The sequence below is a fragment of the Lissotriton vulgaris genome, chromosome 1_2 (genome assembly GCF_964263255.1).
Source record: "Lissotriton vulgaris chromosome 1_2, aLisVul1.2, whole genome shotgun sequence".
Classification (NCBI taxonomy): Eukaryota; Metazoa; Chordata; class Amphibia; order Caudata; family Salamandridae; genus Lissotriton; species Lissotriton vulgaris.
The window spans coordinates 355,714,650-355,737,601 of record NC_141686.1 but is presented as its reverse complement, the minus strand read 5'-3'; the positions used below and the strand labels follow the sequence as shown (position 1 = coordinate 355,737,601).

The following is a 22,952-nucleotide window of genomic DNA, read 5'->3' as shown; positions in this document are numbered from 1 at the left end:
ACCACCACGGGGTTGGTATTGCTGGGGTATCTATTCTAAGGTAAGGAATCTATCACTAACGTGTCTCTTTCAGATGCACAAGTTACTACTTGTGTAACGATATATCTGTAAGAGACATTAGTTAGTGATAGATTCCTTACCGACCCACCCATCCTCCCTGTTCTGCGAACCGATATCTTGGGTTAAGGTCATCCCCTTTCAGGGCCCTAGTTTCATGGCACCAGTGTTGGTTCTATCATGGCTCTGCGCTTGTGGTGCGGAAAAGCTGTGTCTAAGAACTGACGTCAGCACGCAGAGGCGGCGTCTAAGTACTCCGACGTCATCACGGCGCCCACGACGCCGACAACGGACGCGGAGCCGCAGACGACGCCTACCGACGCGCAAGGGTACTGCTACGCAAAAGTTTCCAGATCCAGTCTGACGCCTGGGGATATTCTAAGGTAAGGAATCTATCACTAACTAATGTCTCTTACAGATATATCGTTACACAAGTAGTTGTGCATCAAAACACAACAACATATAGCATAACAAAACATAGCAAAACCTAGCATAGCAAAACAAAACATATAATAGCATAGCAAAACATAGCATAGCATACCAAACACAACTAAACATAACATAGCATAGCATAACAAAACTTAGCATCGCAAAACAAAGCATAGCATAATAAAACACAAAACATAGCATATCATAACAAAACATAGAATAGCAAAACATAGCTTAGCATAACAAAACATAGCATAACAAAACACAGCAAAGCATAGCATAACAAATCAAAATATTGGATAGCAAAACAAAACATAGCATAGAATACAGCATCACTCAGCAGCACCACAGCATCACTCAGGGGCACCACAATATCACTATGCACTACCACAGCATCACTGAATGCCACAGCATCACTTGTTCGCCATCACATCATTCAGCGCCACCACAGCATCAATCTGTGCAACCATTCAACAACAACTGGTTCAAATATGTCCTCTCAATGTTTCAAGCTTTATTACAAATTTAACAAAAAGATGTTAATATTTCACTTCTGTTCTTGGATTTTCGTCACAATAAAATACACTGAACATAATCTTCACAAAAGTTATTTACAAAAGTTTAAGCTATTTCCATTATAAATTACAAAAACATTTATTTAAGTATTAATGATTAAAAAAATAGAAGCCATTGTAATTTGTATTATCAATACATGTAAGTCACATAAATACAACACATATTGCATTACAAATGCTATAGGTGTCACATTTGCGAAAGTTATAACTATTGACATTGTATATGACAAAGCTATTAATTTCGCTATTTTCAAAACCAAAACATAAATACAAAATTTGTCATTTGCAATACCAAAAGCTCAAACTTTCCTAATGCGAGACCTATTGCATTGCAAATGCTTGTTTGACTTTCCGTGTCTACAAAATTTTGAAAAAGTATGTTTAAATGTTTTACATCATTGCACTTTATTTAAATGTCATCTTCTCTCCCATTTATTTTTCTCCTTTCCTTTCTTTTCCCTCGCTCCGTCCCTTTTCCTCCTTATTTCTCCTTCTCTCCTCTACTGTGGTTTTTCTATGTTTCATCTCTCCTTCTTTCCCTATCTGATTCTCCCCATTCTGCCCTGTCCTGCTTCCCCACCATCTGACAAGTGCAGAGAACCACGCTGCGCGCACTTAGGACCCGGCCTCTCCGGACCCCGCCCGCCCCTGGTCTCTGGTGGTTGGTCGGGCGGACGGCCCAATCGGCGTCCGGCCGACCCATTTCCGTTCCGGCGACATCGCGTGACCTGGGGGTCAGGGGTGGAGCCTCGGGGCCTATTTAGGGTCAACTCCCTGTGACTGGGGTCTCTGTTCCCGCTATCACTCCTGGATACCTGACTGCTCACGCCGGCACCTGGACATTCCCGTGATCCTGGCCGGCTTTCCGAAACTCTAGAAGCAGAAGGATCGAGCATCGTTCGTGTATCCAGGTAAGGGGTCGAGTGCCTCGGGGGGCCTCGTGGGCAGCCGTGAGTCACGGTGGGTGCTGGGAAGGGATAGGAGTGTCGCTGCCTTACGGGGCTTACGGCTGTGTGCGGGGATCCTCGTGGTGCGGGCTCCTGCCGGGCAGCGTGAACGGTGCGTAGGGGCGCGGGAGCAGGGAACTCTGGGCGCGTTAGGTGCTATAGCAAGGTAGTGCGAAGCGTGATATAGTTAGCATGGCGCCAAAAAAGGGAGGACAGAAGCGAAAGGATTCTGAGCCTGAATTGGCACAGATTATGAAATTACTGCTGAAGAAGATGAACAAGGAGGCCCCCGATAGCGGGGATGAGAGCGATTCTTCCCGGGGGGAGCAGCCCGAGGTAGTGGAGCGACCGTGCAGGGGGGCGGCCACCCAAGGCCCCTTGTTCGCCAGTGAAGAAGAAAGTCAAGGCACAGCCTAAAAGAAAAGGGAGGCAGGAGAGGAGATGCAGAGCGGGTTTACCCTTCTGATCCCATTCCGAATATGCCCGCGCCAGCAGACCCGGTGGGTTCAGTTTTGTCTGAGATTAGGGAGGCGCTGAAGGCGTTGGCCCCGGGAGGCGCGGTACCAATAGGTACGGTCCCTCCGGCTCCACTCCCACCGCAGCCGGTGGCCGCAGTGGCAGATCCGTTAGATAGCTTGCTGCCGTCAGTTTCCACATTAGTGGGCCAATTATCAGCTCCGGAAAAAGTATTAGAGCGAGTGAGCGCTGGAGCAGGACATTCAGAGGCAGTTGGCCCTCTTAGTCGAGTCGCGCAAGGCATTGCCCAGTGTAGCGATTGGAGCCCATCCCCCCGCGACAGAGATAGCTGTAACACCTACAGGAGGTAAGCCTGGTGACGCTACAGCAAGGAGCAGCGAGGTGGGGGCTAGTCAGGGGAACGTCAGGGGAACGTGTTGTCTCAGTCAGGGATGTTAGCTACGCATGTGAGTGTGGAAATGCGAGAGAAGATTTGGAAGGGTGCCTACGTGGATATATTCTCCCTTATCAGGCCGAAGAGAAGAGAGGAAGATTACAAAGACAGGGAGGGGAAAGAGCACTCCTTCCAGGATCGGAGACCTAGGATAGAGGAGACAATAACCAATTGGTTGTTTGGCTTCCATCTTCTCACATTCACTCTCTACCCTTCCCTGTCTTATCTTTGGTCTTTGTCCTTCTGTCCCACGTTTTGACATCACTTTCTCCTCCATGGGTTTTGATTTTCCTACATCAACACCCTATCAGCCTTGAAAAAGCCCACAGCCATTAGGCCACCAGGGCGAAACACGTGTCGGATGTTCTTTTTTCGCATGCAACAATAAATAAAAACCACGCACGCAAAACCATTGAACGCTTGAAATTTCTTTTTGGACCAATTTTGACAGACCGTGAGGGCATGATCCTCCATTTTCCTCTATAGAAGTTATTATACGTTTGTGCTTGTTATTTTTATTACGGTGATTAATTTGGTGGAACCACTAGTGGGCTGTTATTGGTAAGTTTGGGCCTTTCCTTTTTTTTTAAATTATTCTTTTTTTATTGTCAATAAAAAAGCAAAGTGTATATAGCCAATTTATACAAGCTAAATCTTAATCCCAGACGTGATCATAATAATCAAGCCTTTTACATCACATTAAAGAAAAAGAGGAAAAAAAAATTAAAAAAAATACAAAAGTGTAAGCGATCAGCAATAAAGTAACATACATTATTCTAACACCAGAGAGCAGGATGAATAGATATCCAATTTATATATTCATTAAAAAAATTACAATTTGCCTTTTAGTGCAGTGGTCCCCAGATTAAATTAAATTTACACATGGGCTTAACGCCCTTCGATTTGGCTAGTGCTTCCTCCATATCATGTATTTGCCTAACTAATAGCCACCAATCCTTAACTGTGGGAGCTTTTGGCGATATCCAGACCCGTGCTATTGTCAATCTTGCACAGACAAGCACAATTGTTAAAAGATCTTCATTACCAAATCTCGGGTCCCTTGCCCACAACAATATTTCCATGACCGTTAGTGGTGTTTCTATTCCCAATTTTTGCATCAAAATTTGTTCCACTTACTGCCAAAATAATGAAAGTTCAGGGCATGTAACGAACATATGTTGTATGTCTGCCGCATATTACTCGCACCTTGGACAGTTTGTCCTATCATTTGCCTGATTATTTAATGACCATTTTGGAATTCGTCCCAAGTGTAATATAATAAGCAGATTGTACAGAACTGTTGAATTCGCAAACTGAAAGAATGTACTACCCTAACAATTTTACTGAGTGAATATGTTATATTTTTAGCTGAGACTGGTGTCCCCGTAATTCTAGTCCAACAGGCAGCTATTCTTGGGCTATCCTCCAATCTGTGACCACATAAGGTTTCATATGCTCTGCTAATCATAGATTAATCATTAGAACCATATTAACAGTCCCATATATCTGAATGGGATAGATTCACCAGTTTCAGATGATTAACAAAATAGTCATGAATCTGTATATATTTAAACTGCATATTATCCGTAAGCTTATAGACAATTTGCATTTTACCGAAATTCATAAAACCACCATAGTCGTATAGGTCCATGTTGTACACAGAAAGTCCAGTAGCCAGGTATACAAAACAGGATAGCATTATTATTCAGGCTTAAGTTCCAGGTTACGTTCAGGATAAGAAGATGAGTAGATGGAAATGTAAACCCCACCAGGAGCGACCTCCCTGTCGCTCAGCCTGCCTGCCCTCAACTGCCACTCTACACCCAAGCCATGCACCCAAAAATTCCATGAGGTCATCAGGCATTCTAGCACACATACTAGCTGAGCAACAGGGAAGACACCACCAGAGTAATGAAAGGCATAAGTCACTTAACAGTCTCCTAGGCATGTTACCCCATAATTGATCCAGCGATTACTTGCCGGGTGCTTGCCAACCTTGGATTACCCAAAAGGGTAATTTTCTATTCACAAATGTCAAGCCATACTTAAGAGCGATTGCACACCATATTGTTATGCCCTCGTGAATCATCTTAAATTGAACCCTTTTAGAATAGTTTGGGTCACTAGTTCTAAACAAAAATAAATTGCTCTCTGCTGACAATATAAATTTGTGATAGTAGGTGCTTTTCTCAGAGTGAATAAAGCTACGGAGCGACCAAAAAAAGCAGCCCAAAAATAAATTCTAAAATCCGGGAAATTTAGACCCCATGGCTAAAGGGGAGTTTTTAACAGATCCAGAACTTTTCTCGCTTTTTTATAGCCCCAAATAAAACTGCTGAGAATCCCATCTAATCGCTTAAAAAAAACCTAGACAATCACAACGGAACAGATCTAAACAGGTACAGAAATTTGGGCAGAATCTTCATATTTATGTTGTTTATACTCCCTATAATACCAATAGGCAGCATATGCCAATTCTTAAATGATTTAGGCGTCTCCTTCAGCAGAGTCTCGTAATTTAAAGGAATTATTCCTGCAATCTGTGCCGCCATCTTAACTCCCAAATATATAGCAGTTGAACAAACCCCCTGTATCGGAAGCGCTAATTTATAGTTCAGTAGGATCTGAGTCTTGTTGATATTCAGTTTGTACCCAGATATCAAACCGAACTTTTGCGCTTCATCTGTAATCACTTGGATAGCCCCCTGCAGGTCCATTGAGAACACAGCTATGTCATCGGCATATTCGATGACTTTAAGGAGTTATCCCCAAGCGAGAAGGGGCGGATTAGCTGCTGATTTTGGAGGATTGAAACAAAAGGCTCTATATAAAGAGCAAATAAAAGTGGTGATAGGGGGCACCCTTGCCAGGTGCCCCGGAGAATCGAAAAAGCAATTGATTGTAAACCTGCATACATTAATTTAGCCCTGGGTTTATCATATAGAACTTTTATCCAAGGGAGATATTGCCCCTTAATGTCGAAAGCGTCAAGTATGGCCCACAAGAAGTCCCACCCCACTCGGTCGAATGCTTTCTCAGCATCTAACAATATCATACCGAGTGAGGTTGACTGTATTTTTGCTGCATCGAAAGCAGAGACAGCCATATTCACATGTGCAGTCGTGTCTCTCCCTTGAATAAAGCAATGCTGGTAAGGCAACCCCATACTAGGTAACACTAGAGATAATCGATTCGCTAGTATTTTTTCAAAAATCTTTGCGTCTGTGTTAATGAGTAATATCGGCCGATACGACCCGTACTCATCTGCCTTTTTATTCTTTTTAGAGAAAAAAATGATTTGCGTTACTTTACATGAGTCAGGAGCCCTGCCTTCTTCACCAATAAATCCTATAACCTGACTTAGTGATATCAATAGTTTCTCCATAAATTGCTTATAAAATTCCAAAGGAATGGTATCGTCTCCTGCTGCTTTGCCTTATGGTAGGGAAGTAATTGCTAACCTTATCTCTTCCATTGTTATGTCCCTAGCTAGAGAATTGGTTATTTCCGCCTCCATACTTAACACGGGATTATCTTGTATATAATTATATATTTCCTCTTCCTTTGGCTAATTATCCAGAGTATATAGCTCTTGGTAATAAGCCACACATTGTTCCAATATTTGATTTGGGCGTTCATATAATTTATTATCGATCCCCTTAATCTTCTTTATAGTTGTCTTGGCCCTGTCATCAGCTACTTTAAAAGCTAAAGCTAAAATCTTACCTATCTTTTCCCCAGACTCATACTGCGAAAGACGATAATTATTCAGTTTCACTATACTCCTCTCCCTGAATGTCTTTTTCAGTGCTGATCTAAGATCCACTAGTTTGCACCCCAGCTCGTCTTGGTTTTGATGGATTCTGGTAACTGCCTCTATATGATCATTTTCTATCTTCCGTATTTCCTATTTAGGTGCTTCCAATTTCGTTTTCTGCTCTTTGTTTTGTCTCAAAATAAATTGCTGGACAAATCCTCTAGTTGTTGCCTTAGCCCCTTCGATGCTCATGACGAGCTCAGCTCGTCATGAGGCACGGTTGAGCTGTGCTCATGAACAATGGGAAAGCTCTCAAAGAAGCGCAGGAGGGGAAAACCCATAGCAGCCAAGGTGTTTAAATCTGTCCCATACTACTATGGGAGAGGCTGATCCTATGTTAATTTCAAAGAACTCTTTAAGTTGTTTCTTAATCTTAGTCGTAAACCCTTCATCTGTCCGCAAATATCTGGGAAAGGAGAAAGTTCGAGAGCTTTTATGCTCGGGGGAGATTTTAAGTGTGAAAAGAACAGGGTTATGGTCTGACTTGACCCTCAGACATATTTCCATATTGCTCAACCATAAGATATTGTCTGATGCCCAAGCCATATCAATTCTTGAATATAGCTTATGAGGGGCAGAGTAGTACATTTAACCTGCTATATTGGGATAGAGGGTCCTCCAAACATCCTTGATTGCCAGCAAACGCCCCAGCTCCCATATAGCTGCCCGTGTTTTCCTCATCATTTGAATAGCCCCTCTCCTTGTAGTGTCTACTCCATAATCCACCCGCTCCCCTTGCCAATTTAATAACTCCAAAGTCACTGCCTCTATTATAGTAGGATCGTCTACGTTTGGGTCGTAGAGTGAACAAAACACATACTTTTCACCGACTATTTTCACTTGCGCGATAGCCCATCTACCCCCGTTATCAGACTATGTCCTACAAATTTCTGCTCCAAATCGGTTACTCTTCAAAATAGCTACCCCCTGAATAGACCTAGTTTGCGCCGAGCTAACTATCACTTCATAACCTAAATGTCTCAGAAAACCTCTATCTTTGTAAGAAAGGTGTGTTTCTCACAGCATAACAATCTGGGGGTTATACATTTTAAGTTCTTCTGCTACTAACTGTCTCTTAATCTTGCTGTTGAGACCAACCACATTCCATGCTAAGCACTTTATCACTGCCATCCTAGCATTAATTCCTCCCTGCTTTTTCTATTATTACCTCCATTAGCTTTTGAATATTTTTTTGATTACTTTGTTGCTTACTTTCCATCTTAGATATGCACTTGCTTTTTTCCACCTTTATCCCTACAATTGTGTTGACTTTTTCCCCTTTAACACACCACCCTCCACCTCTCGCCCCCGCAAACTAAAGGAGGAATCAACCCCTTCCTGTTGCTGCCAGTGCTCTGGAAACTGGAAACCTGCAGCCATGATGGCCACCTAGTAGTCACGATCCCCTAAGTCAATTAGCCGGAGAGAAAAAAAAACATACGAGGTGGCTGAGCCTTCTGCAATCTGAGCGACAGTAAAAAAGAAAGAGGAAAAAAAAAAGGGGAATAAGAACCAGTTTAATGCAACAAGGATGATTAGGATAGCTAGCCACGAACAAAGAGGAGCCAGCTTATCCTTTTTAACTAGTTTTGGGCCTTAACGTTACAGCTACTAATCCCTTCTCAATCTTTAGCAGTCCCCTCTTTCTGCCATTTTAATAACACCTCCTTTGCCTCAAGTTCAGACGTAAAAGATAACATTTGGCCACTCCTGATGATCTTCAGGTGAGCTGGCTCCTGTAAAAAAAGCATGTGCCCCTATCAAGTCAAGTCAAGTTTAAATTTGTATAGCGCACTACTCACCCAGAGGGTCTCAAGGCGCTTGAGGGAGGGGGGAACTTTACTTATCAAATATCCAAGTTTTTAGTTGTTTTCTGAAGGAGAGGTGGTTCTGTGTAAGGCGGAGGTGGGTGGGGAGAGAATTTCAGGTCTTGGCCGCTAAGTAGGCGAAGGATCTTCCCCCCATGGTGGATCTTTGGGTGCGTGGAATTGCGGCGAGGGCTTGATTGGACGATCGAAGTTGGCGGGTGGGGGTGTAAAAGGACAGGCGCGTGTTGAGGTATTCGGGTCCTAGCTCGTAGATGGCTTTGTGTGCGTGAGTGAGGAGGCGGAACGTTATTCTCTTGTTGACGGGGAGCCAGTGGAGGTCTTTCAGCTGACCTGAAATGTGAGCTTGGCGGGGATGTCGAGGATGAGTCTGGCTGAGGCATTTTGGATGCGTTGGAGTTTTTTCTGTGGTTCCGGCGTAAAGGGTGTTTCCGTAGTTCAGTCAGCTTGTGACCAGTGCATGGGTGACAGTCTTTCTTGTTTCGGTGGGGATCCAACAGAAGATTTTTTTGAGCATACCTAGTATGTTGAAGCATGATGATGAGACGGCGTTGACTTGTCTGGTCATCGTGAGGGAGGAGTCCAGAATGAAGCCCAGGTTACGTGCGTGGTCTGTTGGTATGGGTGCGGTTCCCAGGGCCGGTGGCCACCATGAGTCGTCCCAGGCGGAGGGGGATGATCCTAAGATGAGGACTTCAGTTTTGTCCGAGTTCAGTTTTAAACGGCTGTTCTTCATCCACTCGGCTACTTATTTCATCCCTTCGTATAGGTTAGTTTTGGCGGTGTTTGGGTCATTGGTGAGGGAGAGGATCAGCTGGGTGTCGTCTGCGTAGGAGATAATGTTGAGGTTGTGTTGGCGCGCAATGGATGCAAGGGGACTCATGCATACGTTGAAGAGGGTGGGACTGAGTGAAGATCCTTGGGGTGCGCCGCAGATGACTTTGGTGGCGTCTGATCTAAAAGGGGGGAGGCAGACTCTCTGGGTTCTTCCGGCGAGTAACGAGATTATCCAGTCTAATGCTTTTCCTTGTATTCCGACGTTGCTGAGGCGTTGTATAAGGGTGCTATGACAGACTGTTTCGAAGGCTGCAGAGAGGTCAAGTAGGATGAGGGCAGCTGTTTCTCCGTTGTCTAGTAGAGTTCGAATGTCATCTGTTGCTGCGATGAGGGCGGTCTCGGTGCTGTGTTTGGCTCGGAAGCCAGACTGTGAAGGGTCGAGGGATTTGTTGGATTCGAGGAAGGCGGCGAGTTGGCTGTTGACGGCTTTCTCAATGACTTTGGCAGGGAAAGGGAGGAGCGAAATGGGGCGGTAGTTCTTAAGTTCAGTGGGGTCTGCTGTAGGTTTCTTCAAGAGGGCGCGGAGTTTGGCATGTTTCCAGCTTTCCGGGAAGGTAGCGGAGTTGAGGGAGCAGTTGATGACGTCTCTGAGATGGGGTGCGATAATGGAGTCTGCTTTTTTGAAAATGTGGTGGGGACATGGGTCGGTTGGCGATCCTGAGTGAATGGTGTTCATCAGGCTGATGGTGTCTTCAGTGGTGATTGGGTTCCAGGCGCAAAGGTTGTTGGAGGGGGGTTTTAGTTCGGAGGTGGGTGGGGTTGACTGGTCTCCAAAGCTGTTATGTATGTCAGCGATTTTGTTGTGGAAGAACGAGGCTAGAGAGTCGCAGAGGTCTTGGGAGGGAGTGATGTCGTTGGTGCCGGCGGTGGGGTTGGTGAACTCTTTGACGATGTTGAATAGTTCTTTGCTGTTGTGGGCATTGTTGTCGAGTCGATCCTTGAATGCTGATTTCTTGGTGGATCAGATCAGTTGATGGTGTTTACGGGTGGCGTTCTTGAAGGTGGCCAGGTTGTCAGTGGTTGGGTTTTTTCGCCAGGCTTTCTCAAGGGTGCGACAGATCTTCTTGGATTTCTTAAGGTCATCATTAAACCAGGGGGCTTTTTTGCTGCCTTGCTTGATTTGAGGGTTTTTCAGGGGTGCTAGTTTGTCAGCGCTGTGGGTGATCCATTGTGTGAGGTTGGTGGCTGCTTGGTTTGGGTCCGATGATTTTGCAGGAGGGTTTTGGTGAAGCGATTTGTGAAGAGCTGGTCGGTGGTAATTTTGTTCCAGTTTCTCCGGGGAATTGGTTGTGGGTGGTTGTGGGTCGTAATCTTTTTGTAGTTGAAGTGAACACAGCTGTGGTCCGTCCAATGGAGAGCTGTGGTGTGATTAAAGGAGATGTGCTTGCTGGAGGTGAACATTGGGTCGAGCGTGTGCCCGGCATAGTTGGTGGGGGTATCAACAAGTTGTTTCAGTCCGAGATTGGTGAGGTTGTCCAAAAGGGTGGTGGTGTTGCTGTCATTGTTCTTTTGCAGGTGGAAGTTGAGGTCTCCCAGTAGAATGTAGTCCTCAGAGGGGAGGGTGTGAGGGCTGATGAAGTCAGTGATGTCTTCGCTGAATTGTGTGCGGGTCCGGGTGGTCTATAGATGAGGGTGCCTCTGAGTGTGGTGTTAGGGTCGGTGTGGATCTGGAAGTGAAGGTGTTCGGCGGTTGTGAGGTTGTCATCGGAGCTGGTAGTGATACGGATGGTGTTCTTATGAACAATGGCGATTCCTCCTCCAGTTTGGTTGATGCGGTCCTTTCTGATGATTTTGTAGCCATCCGGGATGGCTATGGCGATGTTGGGCGTTGATGAGGTGTTCATCCAGGTTTCTGTAAGAAAGGCGACGTCCGGCGATGTGGTGACGAGTAGGTTCCAAAGTTCAATGGCGTGTCTGTGGACAGAGCGGGTGTTGAGCAGGATGCACTTCAGGTGGTTAGTGTCGGAGCTCTGTTTGGAGTCTGTGGGTTTGGTGTGGGTCCTGATGCAGTCGAACCTGCAGGAGTGGCATGTGAAGGATCCATGGGTGTGTCCTGTAGCTTTTAGGGAGTCAATTAACTGTCTCATCCGCCATCGCCTGTCCATAGTTGCCTTTCAAAAGTCAGAGCAGAAAAAAATCGATTACTACCCTACAGCGACCGCGGTGTTCGCTCGCTTTTAAAGAAACTGCTTGTCTCAGCAATAGTTCCCAAAATATATCAAAAACGGCCTTGAATAGCGGTCATTCTTTAGACGCTGAACTAGAGGGAGTCTGTGAGCCCTCTGAATCTGGCAGTCCCAGTCCCTTTCCACCAGATCCTGGAAGGCCTTCTGCATCACTTGGACAATGACTGATCTGGTCTCTGAACCCTATTGCCCTTCAGGGATACCAAATAATTTAAAATGTTGCCTCCATTGCCTATTTTCCAACTCTTCAAGTTTAAGTTCGAGGCTTTCTAACTGGTTGTCATAATACTGTGTTAAATTTACTAGCAGTAACCTCCTCAGTAGGGACCATTCTATGCTGTATCTCTGTTATCTCGCCGGTCTTTTCCCCAACTTTCCCTGTTACTTCCTTCAAGGATAGTTGAGTACTAAGATTGTCTGCCCTAATCTGGGCAAAGAGATCTCTCGTCTCCTCCCTCTGATCTTTTAAGGCTTGTAATATCAAGAAGAGTATTGGAGCATCGTTTTCCTTGGAGCGCCTTCTTTGCGAATCCTCGCCCGGGCTCAACGAGTGAGATAATTGAAATGAACCACGTGAACCAGATACCGTAAGTGGTCCATTTTGGCCTGAGTCACCATTTCTCTTAGGCGTTATGCAGGATTCTGAATCAAGGTCAATTTCTGAGCAGCTTGCACCACGTACACTGGTGACATTTGTAGCCTTGTCCGTCAACCCTACATCAGATAACCTTGACATAACAGTTTTTATCCTTCCTTTTGAATGAACCCATCTCCGCATGGGGCTGTTAGCAGACAATCCCTTAATTTGTTCCTTCTTATTGGCAGACCCGACACTGGATATACTCTGTCTCCTATTTATGTTTTCCCCAATTTTGACCTTTGGGCTCTTCTTTTTTTTCAAGGCGAGGGAGACCAAGGAAACTTGATTGTTGATGATGCTGGTATGGTGCAGCAAGTTTATGCAAACACAAGGGAAGTGCAATATAATTATACAAATATCCCGGCACTCAAGTGACATCTCCTGTTCGTAGTTAGTCATAACACACTACATTGTTCATACTTATAATATCACTGGCAACAAGCAGATTTAAGTTAAAAAAAAACAGTGGTTATTTAATCTAAACAATCATTTAAGACATCATGGTTTACAAAAAGGACCAAGAAGAGACCATTTCCCCTCAAAAATATATAACATTCAAGAGAATCCGATTGATGGTTATGTCCTCATAATCTTGATCCATATACACGACAGCCGACACGTGTTTCGTCACACCAAGTGACTTCCTCAAGGCTTTTTCCCGATTTTAAGGGCATGAGAAGCTGCACAATAGTTTGATTCCCGAAGTCTTCCACTGTGGACGGCGTCGACCAGGGAAGTTGCTGTTCAATAAGAAAAGTCCATCTATTTCTTGTTTCAAATATTTGAGCAAAAAAGCCGCCTATGAAAGTAATTCAAAAGGACGTGTCATGCGAATAAATACTAGGTATGTCTCATGTATTCTCAATAATTCGTTCAAAGTGTCCCCGTTGGAACCGTAATACTGTTGACTTTCATTAGCTTCAGTATAGTTATCCTGCTATTTAGTGTGCCACCGAGACAGTTGTTGAAAATCAGGCTGGCTATGATAGGCCCCGCAAGTTTTTCTGTCTGTGTACCACCAGCGCGGACTCAACACGGCACGTCCATGATAGGGTTCCTGTGTGAAGTGCAAACGACCTCGCCGGTATTATTGGTAAGTTTGGGCCTTTCCAAGAGGTTCTGTTCAGAGCAATTACACAATGGTACCTCGGGGTGACTAAGTTGATGGAATGTCATGTTCAGTATCTGAAGTTAATGTCTCCATTTGCAAGGTGTCTGGAAAGCCTCCCTTTTATAAAAAAAATTCTATTTGCATCTATTTCCTTTAGAGGTAAGGCTGGTTTGGGTAGGGTATGCTTGTCTTTGTCCTTCTGACTTGCCTTCCACTTTTTTGCGCTATTTTCATTAACTTTATTTTTTAACTTATTAGAACGAGGGGGCGAAATTCTATCCGCTGATTGAACCAGTAGCGTACATTTTTCTTCTACGATCTTTGTTTCTGGAAGAGATTTCTTTTTTTTGCGTAGCACTAAACAGTGAGTAGAATGGTTTGGCCTCTGCATCGATTTGCGTGGGACCATTCATGTTCTGTCTTCCCTTTCTAGCACTTTTTTTTGCCTTTTTGTTAATACTTGGGTGAATGTGTTTTTTGCTTTTGTAGTAAGGGATTGTAGGCCACTAGTTGTTAACTGGATCAGCGATATATCGTTTTGGGTTTCTTTTGTATTTACACAACCTGACACATTTGGTTGTCCTCCCTGTTGTTCATAGGTTTCCTTTTTTGGTGAGTTGTCTAATAACTGCAATTGCTCTTTGTGTGTTCCTCTGGAATTTGCCTTAAAATTAGTTTATGATCGGCCTTGTGCTTTATTTCTTTCAATATATCAATTAGTGTAGCTGGCAGAGTACTTAATTTATCTATTATTTGGTCGCATTTGCAGATTCATTGTGGATCTGTGCTCTTAGGTGATTGGACCTTCTTCAGCTGTTTGGTAAGTATATCTATTTTGGTGTTAATACTAGAGACGTGTGTTTCCATAATGTTCATAGGGTCGATCTGAAGATCTAATTTATCAGATTGCATATATTCAGTGCTGATTTAGACGTTTGCAGAATGCTTAATAATGAGGAGTGTAAAAAGGATAGGTTGCCTGTCTCCGTTTGGTTGATATATTTTTCGGTTTACAGGTTTCGTATCCTCCAGTTTTGGAATTATTCTGCTGAAATTATGAAATACTTAAACTTTTTTCATGTTTGTATATCAAATTGATCCTGCCTTGAGTTGGGTACTGAACCATGTATTGAATACTTCTTTAGGTCTGTTAGGATTTGAGAAGAAGAGTGGCTTGATGTTTCTATAATTGAGGAAAGGTCCTGCTTTGTTTCAGTGCCAATTGATCTAGTTGCAGGAACTTCTTTTGTTTTGTATAATTGATTTGTAGTTTCTATTTGTGAGGTTACAGGAGTAATTGCCAAGTTTGACAGTTTTTTCTTTTTGTCTCCAGGGCTTTTACAAGTTCAGCATTGTCCATTATTAATGTGGAGTGCAACCATGAAGTTTGCAGACCGTCCTTCTTGGAAGCCTTTATATCACAGGGTGTTGAAGGGGAATCGTAGCATCGATTCTCCTCAACCTGTTTATCTCTGTTAGGAGTTGAGTGAAAGTGATCCAGTGTTTTGAACTTGGATGCTATTGCTATTTCATCATGTTGATGGTTTCTTTTTTTAAGTTCAGTAGTCAGGTCTAGACATGTTTGCTTAATGTCTTCCAAATCGTTCTTGTGATTATTCACTGAGTGTATAATTGCCTGTACAATGATTTTTTTCCTACTTTTTGTTTAGTGTGTTTTTAGCTGATTTTCCTCATCTATTGAATCTGTTATTATTTGTTCCATTTTTCCTACACTTTCCCTGTGTCTGGGCTCTGTAAATGGTGCCATTGCATAAGGTGCTGGTTGTTGTGCCTCTCGCGTTTCCAAAGCCATTGGTTTTTGTGGGGCAAGAGGTGTGAGCAAACCCTTTATACTTCCTGGTTCCGAAAAGATTGCTGCTGCCAGGTCTTTCAGAAAGAAAAATGTATTTATTTCTTGTTCCAACCTTTTCGCTTTTCCAAAATTGGTTTCCAGTGGAGGAAGTATTGGGCTGGGATGGTTTCAATCAATCAATCAATCACGGCATTTGTAAAGCGCGCTACTCACCCGGGAGGGTCTCAAGGCGCTGGGGGAAAAGGGGATGTTACTGCTCGAACAGCCAGGTCTTGAGCTGCTTTCTGAAGGAGAGATGGTTCTGGGTTCGCCGAAGGTGGGTGGGGAGGGAGTTCCAAGTCTTGGCTGCCAGGTAGGAGAAGGATCTTCCTCCGGCGGTGGTTCTGCGGATGCGTGGTACGGCGGCGAGGGCTTGGCTGGTTGATCGTAGCTGGTGGGTGGGCGTGTAGAAGGTCATGCGGTCGTTGAGGTACTTGGGGCCCAGGTCGTGGAGAGCATTGTGTGCGTGGGTGAGGAGTCTGAACGTGATTCTCTTGCTGATGGGGAGCCAGTGCAGGTCTCTCAGGTGTCCGGTGAGGTGGCTGTGTCGGGGGATGTCCAGGATGAGTCGTGCGGAGGCGTTCTGGATGCGCTGGAGTCTTCTTTGGAGTTTGGCTGTGGTTCCGGCGTAGAGGGTGTTCCCGTAATCCAGTCGGCTGGTGACGAGTGCCTGGGTAACGGTCTTCCTGGTTTCAGTGGGGATCCATCTGAAGTTCCTGCGGAGCATGCGTAGGGTGTTGAAGCACGAAGATGTGACGGCGTTGACTTCTTTGGTCATCGGCAGGGAGGAGTCCAGGATGAAGCCCAGGTTTCATGTGTGGCCCGTTGGTTTGGGAGCAGTGCCCAGGGCCGGGGGCCACCAGGAGTCGTCCCAGGCGGAGGGTGATGATCCCAAGATGAGGACTTCCGTCTTGTCTGAGTTCAGTTTAAGGCGGCTGTACCTCATCCTGTCGGTGACGTCTCGCATCCCTTCGTGTAGGTTGGCTCTGGCAGTGGTGGGGTCGTTGGTGAGGGAGAGGATCAGCTGGGTGTCGTCGGCGTAGGAGATGATGTTGAGGTCGTGTTGGCGTGCGATGGCTGCGAGGGTGCTCATGTAGACGTTGAAGAGGGTTGGACTGAGTGAAGATCCTTGTGGTACGCCGCAGGTGACTTCGGTGGCCTCGGATCTGAATGGGGGAGGCGGACTCTCTGGGTTCTTCCGGCGAGGAACGAGATGATCCACTCCAGTACTTTCTCTCGGATTCCGATGTTGCTGAGGCACTTCACTAGGGTGCGGTGGCAGACAGTGTTGAACACCGCAGAGAGGTCCAGGAGGATGAGGGCTGCTGCTTCCCCGTTGTTGATCAGGTTTCCTATTCCTTGGGATCTTGTTGATGTCCCCCTTGCTGTAGTTGACTTCTTTTGTGACTTTTTAGTTTGTGTGATTTTTGTAGTGGGGGCACCTGCCTAATCCGCCCTGATCTAATTTCGCTTATACCACTTTTCTGGTGAGACACCAATTAGAGGTTGCCGCCCAGGTTTCCTTTTTTTTAAATGCCTGCCGGTTTAATACAGCAAGATTCCTCACAGTCAGCAAAGGTCAAAGGGCAGATAGCACAATTGCTGGAGCCAGCCCGGCCCTCCACCCACTCCCAGTGTGCAGTGGAATAAATAGCATCTGATAATTCATTAAAAGTATTACAAATATATTGGCTGCGTGTGATAATAAGTGTTAGAATATATGTCTAACTTGTTATTCTTTCCTAAAGATTCACTTGTTTTGCTTTCACAACCTTGAGTTCCAGTGGTTCCAAGCTCCCTTTCTACACAGTGTCCCCGAGCTGTTTCACCACTATTAGAAATGCAACTCAAGCTGATTGCCTATCTTGCTTCTATATATGCTTTCTTTCTGCAAAGTACAAAGTCATAAATATTTGTTCTTTATGTTGATTTACAATATCAAATTCTATTTCTCCAGGTGACTGAAGCATGAACAGAAAAAAGAAGGTTTTAATTTAGTGAAACACAATAAAAAGGATTATTTCAAGGAAAGTTAAAACATTCTCGAGCTCTAGAGGAGAAACATATTATATGTGCCAGGAATGTTGATGAATTTGGAGCGGAAGAAACTGCTGAATGTGAAATTTGTCAAATATTGAAAGAAATTACGGTAAATGTTTACGAAGAGTCATTTACTGAGATTGAGGACTCTCTGAAGTATGAATGGAACTCAAGAGTAAATTGAAAGTCTGCATCTACGAATTGTAAAAATATTTTCACTTAAAAGAAACATTTCAAGATTGGTTGGACAAAGAACATTTGCTACATTGGATACCCACACAGTGCATTTGAGAATAATCAGTGTTGCAAATTCTGTCTGATGGTTTATGAGAAATGCCCTGGAGACCCAAACCCCTCCTAAAAAAACAGTATTTGTGCATGTGATTAAAAGAACGAGCTTTTGTCTACGTCTCAAGTAATTGTTAGAGAGAAGACATTGTTAAGAAAAAAAACAATTGTAAATGCTCTTTCTCATTACAGCAAAGACGCTGGATTATCATCTCCAGTATCGAAACATTATCCCCCATCAACTCTGTCTCTTGGGTTGATCAGAGTATTTTCAAATTGGCTCGGACTACCAAAGTTGATCATGTACCTGCCCTAGCCACTAGAGTGGCAAAGAATGTACCTGCACAAAGTTTAAAAGAGGCCAGTGCTATGTATTGCTAATTCATAAAACCACCCTGGCATGCCCTAATCACCTGTCATTACTTGTATGAACAAATCTACTTTAACGGCAAAAACTAAACCCCAAAGACCTTATCAGTTATTTTAAAACTTCTAAATCTAATCTGATAAACCGGAGTCACAAAATGAGTTAATTCAACTTGATAAAACTCACTCGGGCATAACAAGGAGAAAATGAACCCATCTCACTAAATTCAAGGGGCTCCTCAGTGAAAGTTTATAAAACAGGTTAGACAGGCTGCCTTTAAAAGTAGGAAAATAGTTTCCAGATAAAAGATATAATTAGTTTAATACAAATGTTAAGAAGAGCATCTGCCGTGTATTTTAGAAGTTAATGCTGAGTGTAGCATAAACAAGTACAAACTCTGGAATCAGATACAGTCTTAACATGGCCGGTGTCCAGGAGCAAACCCAACATGAAAATTCCCATAACTCGATTAGGAGTAATGGATTTGAGAACAGCTTTAGTTGTCAATACCACCCCACTAAACACGAGAGAACTGACACTGGACAAAAACCTTATCAGTGTCCTGAATGCCAGAAATTCTTTACTCAAAAATACTCTCTCATTCAACATGTGACAATCCACACTGGGGTAAAACCATATCAGTGCACTGAGTGCCAGAAAAGCTTCAGTACGAAAAGTAGTCTCACACGACATGAACGGATTCACAGTGGGTACAAACCTTATCAGTGCTCAGAGTGCCAAATAAGCTTCAGTCATAAGGTCAGTCTAATTTCTCATGAGAAAATCCACACTGGGCTAAATCCTTATCAGTGCTCTGAATGCCTGAAAAGCTTCAGCCACAGAAGTCATCTCACTCGACATAAGATAACACACACTGGCTACAAACCTCATTAGTGCTCAGAGTGCCAAAAACGTTTCCGTTGTAAAGAAAATCTCAATCGACATGAGAGAATCCACACTGGGCAAAAACCTTATCAGTGCTCTGAATGCCACATAAGCTTCAACCGGGAATCTAGTCTTGCTCAACATGAGAGAACACACACTGGTGAAAGACCTTATAAGTGCACCGAATGCCAGAAAAGCTACAGTCAGAAAGGTAATCTCACTGAACATAAGAAAACACACACTGGGTACAAACCTTATCAGTGCTCAAAGTGCCCAAAAAGTTTCAGTTGTAAGGCCAGTCTCCTTAAACATGAGCGAATCCACACTGGGCAAAAACCTTATCACTGCTCTGAATGCATGAAAAGCTTCCTTTGTAAAAGTTATCTAACTCGGCATGAGATAACACACACTGGGTACAAACCTTATCAGTGCTCAAAGTGCCCAAAACAGTTTAGCTGTAAGGCCAGTCTCATTAAACATGAGAGAGCTCACACTGGTGAAAGACCTTATCAGTGCACCGAATGCCAGAAAATGTTCAGTCAGAAAAGAAATCTCACTGAACATAAGAAAACACACACAGAGGACAAACCTTATCCGTGCTCAGAGTGCCAAAAAAGCTTTGTTTGTAAGGTCAATCTCATTCAACACCAGAGAATCCACACTGGGGAAAAACCTTATCAGTGCTCTGAATGCCAGAAAAGCTTCAACCGGGAATCAAGTCTTGCTCAACATGAGAGAACACACACTGGTGAAAGACCTTATCAGTGCACTGAATGCCAGAGAAGCTTCAGTCTGAAAAGTAATCTTACTCAACATAAGAAAACACACAATATTTACAAATGGTAGTGGTGGTCCTGCTGGTAGCACATCACTCTCTAAGTGCATTAGATATTAAGTCACAGTATTGGTGCCCCTCAAGTTTATAGATTTTCACCCCACTCCCTAAGGTGTTATCCACTGTTCTCAAAGAGCCCAGTGGCAATGTCAAAGACTATAGATAAACCTCGGCACTCAAGTCAGTTTAATTAGATTCCTAAAAAAAGATTTTATATTTGATGTATCTACAAACAGTGAGTTTCATAGAGAAATTCAAAATGTCATTGCTTGTTGTTCAATAGAGTAAATATATAAATCAAACGCATTTAGATCATATGTTTGGAAACAGATGACATATGTTTTAACGATGGAAAGCTTGATACAGTAATCCTTCCACATGTGTTGGACTGGCAGCCGACACGTGTTTCTGTTGGAACTGCAACACCCTCCCTAAATAATAATAGAGGTGGGGACGTCAAATAAAATCCTATAGGAACTAATCTTACATTAAATAAAAATCTAAATAAATGGAATTGAATGGCAAAAAATAGCTGAAAAGGAAGCATTTTATTATTTTGAGATTTTTTTTTAATTATTCACTCCTATAACTTTCATTTTTAGAAAAGTATAAATTATCTTTTTTGTACTCATTCCACCGTCAGTCACTAGTTAACCTAGTCGATGGTCTGAGAAACTCCTTACCGTAGATGTGACTGCGTGTCTTGCTGAATAGTATTATACACATTACAGTCCGGCATCAACTCAGCAAAGTTATGGTGTAATCATTAAACTAATAGGATTCGCTTGCTAGGTTACAAAAGGAGACCTATGCTTTGAAGCTTCTTTATTGTTATACGCTAGGTCTAGTTGACTATTACACCTTCCTGACTTAATCCAGTCTAGTTCAGACGGCAGAACCAGAGAAATGATTTGGTGCTCATTGAGGTTAATCAATGCCAAGTCTACACCAAGGGATATCAGAGAGTGTCTTATCTTTACTTCACAGCCTGTGAGTTCCTCTACATAGTCACCTAGTCATTCCAGTAACGTTTCAGCATAGGACAATCCATGAACTTATGCTTGTTGCCTGCTTCCGTCATATTGCATCTCTTCCAACATGGGACTACTTGGGAGTACTTAGCCAGTCTCTGGAGCATCCAATGGGCTCTGTGGAGAGTGAAGAGTAAGTTTTGCTTCAGCGGTGTAGACTTTACTGTTTTATCAAGAAGATTTCTAGATACTTCCAGAGGTCTTCCACAGCCAGCTGCCACAGGTCTTTCTCCCATATTCGGTGTGGGTCTATATTCTTCTTGTCCTTTGCAGCTATCATGTCCCAGTACCACAAAGATACTTCCTTTTTAATCCATTTATCCGCATTAAAGAGCGTTTTGTGTTCCCAGGGCTCTATTTTTGTTAGTCTCTGAGCTGACCACCGTGAAAAAAGCTGCAGATATTTCAACTTTGAGATTTCCCTTACCGTTAACAAATGGAGGTCCTACCCTGCAATAAAGATGTGTCTCGACTTCAGATCCCTCCGGGTACTAGAGTTTACCTTTTGTAGTTGGAGACTGAGTTCATCCCTTAACCACAAAGGAGTCCCAGGAAAGTCCTAAATGGGAGCGGAGTCTGTATAGCAGTGGATCCCCGGAGCCTTCATTCAGTGTACCCTATCCTTGAGTGCTGCCAAAGGGACTTTACTGCCTTACTTACTTAGAAAATTTAGGCTCTCCAAATTATATAAAAAGATTCTCAGCACTCAGGGATGTCAACATAGCAGAATATATATGGTTCAGCTGCAACTGATTGAGCGTCCTAGCTAAAGATCAAAACTTTTTAAACTGAAAAACAAAGCAGGGGATCTGGAAATCTAGTAAGGCTTAATGTGGGCCTGAAAATGGAGGTGCTAAGAGCTCTGGGAGCCTCTGTTAAGTTTAAATTCCTCGCCAAGTTGAAGGCTATATGGAATAATGAGATGCACAGTCTTAGGGAGGGGAGAGGATGCAGATGAATTAATCTGAAAAATTAAGTGAACAACAGCCTTTAAGAGTTTGTGGGCCAGGAAGAGGTGAAGATCTGGTGGGAGAATGGTCTAGAGAAGGGTAATGTGGGTAGGTCTCCAGTAGTAGATAGTGGAATGTCTGAGACAAGCCGGATGAATCCCTGGAGCTCCCTGCGACCGACATCAACCTGCAGCCATGTTCCCATTCCCTTCTGCTCCTCGTAAAGTATAATTACATTTATTATCATTATCGCTCTACAACTCATTTAATAGTTATTAATACATAATGCAAATGTTACTTTATGTGTGAAACTTTTAATTTAAGCTGAAGAAAAGATACACATAATATATTGTACTTGGGTGGAGCTCTCTCTGTAAAAACATAGGACAAATTAAAAAAGTTTATTAAACTTGAAAAAAATGAAATATTTTTATGTTTAATATCAATGTAAATTAATTTTATGTACTTCAAATGTAGAGCGAAATGAAAAATGCTACAATATTTGTAATTTGTATTTTAATTAAATATTTAATTAATTTTAAATGCGTTAAATAAAAATGTCTTTAAAGATTTGTTGTAAAACATCACATGGAAAATGAAATTGTGTTTTATTTGTTATGTACTCAGAATATCTAAATTGCCTTACACATATCTGTTTAGAGGACACTGCCTTACAAAGAGTTATGTATATAATTATTTCTAATTATTTTCTTAATAGTTATAATATTTTTTAAATTAAAAGTTTAACATTTTTATCATGAAGAAATTATTTTTGTTATTTTGTAAAACAAAATTGAATTTATATGCAGGCTAAATAAATCATTTTAATTCATCTTAATTTCCCATTGGGTTCTATTTTTAAGTCTCTGTCTCCAGTATTTTCCAAGGGAGAGTTTTGTATTACCGTTGACTGGCTATGTGTGGGGCTGCACTTTCTATTGCTCAACTTTAGGTGTAGTAAGTTACATTTGGTAAATTTTGCCCCACCTCAGTTTAATGGCGTAGAGATGTGCAGTTCTACATGTTTTAGTGTGTTTACGATCGTAATGTTGGCTAGCTAAAAGGAGCACAGTAAGTCTCGGAGAGCATCCTTGCATGTGCGGAGTACTCATAAGTGTAAAATACCTTTGTGAATAGCCCTCGAGGTGTCCATCTCGACGAGTGTTTAATTTTTGTAGTAAAGCTAAAGTGGATGCGGTTACTTGGGCTGTTAGAGTGAAAGGGAGGATCCTGCGCGAACACCAGAGCACTCGTCCAATGTGTTTGACGGAGGAGCGGCAACAAATATCTTGAAGCCATTTTCCTGGACTTGCTACATCACTCAGCCTCCTGAGGGCCTCTTGTAACAGTGATTCGATACTGCAGTAGT

General features: G+C 43.1%; 1 pseudogene across 1 annotated transcript in view; it reads left to right on the top strand.

Moving 5' to 3' along the window:
• LOC147736812 (uncharacterized) overlaps positions 1-22,380 on the top strand; it is a 116,897-nt pseudogene extending 94,517 nt beyond the window's left edge. The window contains exon 3 of the transcript XR_015307582.1: positions 17,145-22,380. The product of XR_015307582.1 is annotated as an uncharacterized LOC147736812 (transcript). The remainder of the gene's footprint in view (positions 1-17,144) is intronic.
• Positions 22,381-22,952: the final 572 nt, after the last annotated feature.